Raw genomic sequence first — 4637 nt, forward strand, 5'->3', positions numbered from 1 at the left:
CATCACATCCAAACCCATCATTCATCTCAGGAAGCCCAGAAACAGTGCTTCAATCTGACAATTAAGAGTCTCAGTGCCTCCATCGATACAAAATGGCCACCCAGCCTCCTCGAGACGCGACAGTCGTCCTTCGAGACCACACCGACTACAGAGCCTGGATGATGCAGCTGCAATCGAGATGTGTAGCGCACGGCATCTGGCCGCAAGTGGATCCTAAGTTGACCATCCAAATGATCTCCAAACCAAGAGCTCCAGAGATGCCGCTAATAGCTGAGTTTTCACCAGCCTCCAACGTCGAAACGCCTACGCACATGAACAAGCTATTAACAAGCGGTGTTAGAGCCTTTAAAGAAGCTATTAAATACTACAAGATTAAGGCTAACAAGTACAAGAGTAACAGACATAATTATAAAAGAGAGCAATTAAGCCTCTAACAGATTATTGTCTTTATCTAGTTAACAGTTAGCCCGCATCTGCAGCGTACATGCTGTTCCCTAGATTAACTACTTAGACAGTGGATTACAAACCTTAAAGCTACAGTGGGCGTTAACAACTAATTTAAACAAGAACGTGCGCGCAACTAATATAATGCATCCCTAAAGCTGCTAAGAAACGCGAGCATATAGGACCTGTAGCTAGCAGAGTATGATTACGCTGCTACAGAAGCGGAGACACAAAATGTTCTAGAAACAACATAGTTTAATGCTGTAGCAAAGGACTTTCTAACTACTATAAATAAAGTTGCCCCTTATTAGTCTACAACTTTTTAGGAAAGCAGATAGTTTACACTAGACATAAATTAAAAAGAAATAATAAAGCGCTTTTAAAAACATATAATGTTAAATTATTTAATATGTATAGAAAAGTATAAAGCTACCTTTACAACAGATAACTTGTTATATCTTGCTAAAAGTAGAAAGACTACCTAGGGCACAAACAGAGACGCCTGTAGTGTAGAAGTTGCAACATTAAGAAAATAAAGTAGACCTTAACATTAATGTTATTAAAAAGATAACAGAAAGTTATCTTTAAGCTAGAAACCTGCTAAAACAGGAGGCACTAAATGTCCTGCATGTAGACACATCTATGCGCTAAAGGACTGCTTCTATGTCTATCTAGACAGAGCACTAGACTAGTAGATGCTAAATAAGAGAGTTAAAGAGCTTATAGCATTAAAGCGCAAGCACAACTTAGAATTTTAAGGCCTGCTAAGAGAGCAGCGTAGACATAATTTAAAAATACTAACTCTAAAGAGTTTACATACACCTACACTAAAGATATAAAAAGACTAACTTAAAGGCTAGAAAGTATTAAGAGTTAAGGCAGCTGCATTACTAGCTATAGTTAATTTAAACTAAAACAGATATCTACTAAGAGAATTATTTATCCTTAACTTAGGCTTAACATGCTACATTATAAATAATTCTAATTAGATCTATAACTATTATTTACTAACACTAGAAGACTTTATCTAGTCTAGAAACTTTTGCATATAGATTTAAAGCTATAGATTAATTACACTAAGCCTAAAAAGTAAGCATAGAACACATAGTTAAGCATACAGTCTTGTACTTTATAACACTGCACTGTGCCTAGACCTGCTGTGCAACCTAGTCTTGTTCCGCCTACTGCAATAGAAAGGAATCTAGTAGGACACATAAGCAGAGCTAACTGCTTTAAAGGCCTTAGACAGGATAATAATTAGAGATCTTACAAAGATCTATAGCTAATAAGTGTTAGAGTACTATCTACTATAGAAGGGCTTATATTATACACACACAATTAACACAAGAACTAAATGTAGTCTATAAAAGGCATTAGTAGAGCTATAGCATAAGCGTCTAGGACACTCTAGACTAGCTACACTTTAACACTTTATATAGTAAGCTAAGGGGGTGTAAATTAAAGAAATTACAACAGTCTAATATAACTTATATAGCAGAGCTAAGATATAATAATAAATTAGCTGTGCACTATAAATTAGCAACAGCAGACTTAGTAAGAGACTGTTAATTAATTTCTATGCATACAAAGCATAAAGCATTATAAAAGAGTAAAGTTAAATGCTAATTACTAACAAGTATTCTAGCCTCTAGTAGGACCTCTACTTTAAAGATAATAAGCCTACTAAATTAATTATTAAAGCTTTTATAATTTTTATCCTCTTTCTAAAGAACTATTATAATATTACTGTAAAAGTTATTAAAGCTAACAATAAGATTATAACAGTAAAACTAGAGGTAAAACGCTAGCTAGCATTACATAGAATAACTGTTAAGCCTTTAGCACTAGATACATAAGCCTAGAACAGAGGAGCTAAACGCTTAGAGGGTGTAAACAAGGAGAAGTTACAGGCTATGTGACTAGATGCTAACCTACTATAGGACGTATAGCCATACATTACTAGAGCTGGCGTATACCTATACAATTAGACGCTAAACTATGCTAATAACTAAAAGACACTATATAAGATCTTCTTTACATAAGCAGCTCTAAATAATAGAGTTGTTATGTTAATTTAAAAGCTAAGCTTTACACATCTAAAAGCCTATAGCTGCAAAGCATTTATAATAACTAATAACACACATTAGAATAAATCTAGGCTACAGAGGCTAGACCTAAAGGCGTAGATTAGATATCTAGTTAGGTACTAATTGTTAAACATCTACTGTGTATAGATACTACTGCTAGCAAAAGTAATCTGTACACATAATGTTATTTTTAATAAACACTTAATCTTTAGCAGTAAGCCTAAAGACCTAATAAATAACCTTATGCATAACATAGTAAAGAAAATTACTATATACATTAAAATAATTAAGCTTCTAACACTTAGTTATTAGCTAAAGACAGAGTTATTTTATAAAGATAACACTGCAGATAATACATTAAATTTTAACAAAGTAGACCTACTAGGCTACTATTAAGAAAGGAAGATTAGAGATAACTATCTGTCTTCTCTAAACACTCTGCCACCTGTAGCATTGCTTATGCAGTTAATAGCTAGAGCAGCACTAAAGCTAAGCTAAATAAGGTTGCTAAAAACTGTACTATAAGCTACAGCCTTTATAGCTAGCATAAGATCTAGAAGTGTAAAAAAGTATAGCAGCAAAATGCTAAATAAAGTAGCATTAATAAAGATGCTATCTAAAAGAAAGACACCTTATAAAAGCTAGCTGCTACCTCTGCTATTAACTTAAAAGTAACTAGAAAAGCACCCTCTACATAAAATGTTTAAGGCAGTAGAAAGAACGCACTTAGACAGTTATTAGACAATAAAATCTTAGATAGAGGTCTAGATAAAGCTAATTAAGGCAGCCAGACAGCAGATTCTAGATTGTATGTAGGTGTACACCTATAAGCTTAACAAGCACTACAAATTACAAAGATGTAAGGTGTAACTAGTAGTCTGCAGCAATTAATAGAGAAACATTACTACACAAGATACCTACACTGCCACCCTAGCAGAACGCTTATTTTAAATGCTAATAGTAATATCTGCATGCTTTAACTTAGAGCTTAAATAATACAACGTAACTAACGCGTTTATACATGCAGTAATTAACCGCAATATCTACATGCAGATGCTAAGAGGCTATTAGAAACTAGGTACAATACTAAAGCTTTAAAAGGCACTATATAGCCTATAAATTTCTTCTTTACTCTAGCAACACTATTTTATAATAACTCTTAAAGGCCTTAGGTTCTTAGCTGTCCTACACAAACTCTACTGCATAACTAAAGCTAGAATATTTGTCTTCTTCTACGTAGACAACCTTATTATTGCGCATAAAAAAGGCTCTAAAGTAGATGCACAGCGTGTAGTAGACTAGTTACAAGAGAAGTATACCCTAATAGGAGGCAAGGACTTATAATAGTTCCTAGGAGTTAAGATTATTAGAGATTAACAGCAACAAATAATTTAGCTGTTATAGGCATTATATATTAACAAAATAGCTAGGCTAGCTGACAGAAAGGACCTACAGCATGCTACACCTATAAGTAGGATTAAACTTATGCTGCAATCTAGTTTTGCAACCCTATTAGAAGTAAATTAATATTAGCAGAAGATTAGATCTCTGCTCTTTGCAGCAGTCACTACAAGACTAGACATCGCCTTTGCCACATTACGCCTCGCACGGTTTCTCACAAATCCCGCATCTGACCATCAGGATGCAGCCGATCGAGTCATCCTGTACCTACATGCGACACGGACGTACGCACTCTAATTAGGAGGAGAAGACTACCTTGTAGTAGCAAGTGATGCGTTATTTGTAGACAATACACTAGATAGGAAGAGCTCTTAGGGCTATGTTATTTAACTATTTAGCAGATAGATTGCATAGCGAGTGAACAAACAAGATACAGTCACAATGTTAACAACAGAAGCAGAATTACTTGCACTGTTCTAAGTTGCTAAGGAAGCTATGTTTATAAGAATGCTCCTTAACAAACTGTAGGTTAAGCTGCCTGATTTAACTATTACAATCTAGTGCGACAACAAGCAGACAATCTAACTAGTAAACAAAGAGATATCTCAACTTCAAACTAAGCTCCGACATGTCAACATCCATAACCACTGGCTCCGACAGGAAGTCTCTCGACAAACGATCAAGGTTGTCCATGTCCCCTCCAGC

Source organism: Lindgomyces ingoldianus (genome assembly GCF_010093535.1).
Source record: "Lindgomyces ingoldianus strain ATCC 200398 unplaced genomic scaffold BDR25scaffold_4, whole genome shotgun sequence".
Classification (NCBI taxonomy): Eukaryota; Fungi; Ascomycota; class Dothideomycetes; order Pleosporales; family Lindgomycetaceae; genus Lindgomyces; species Lindgomyces ingoldianus.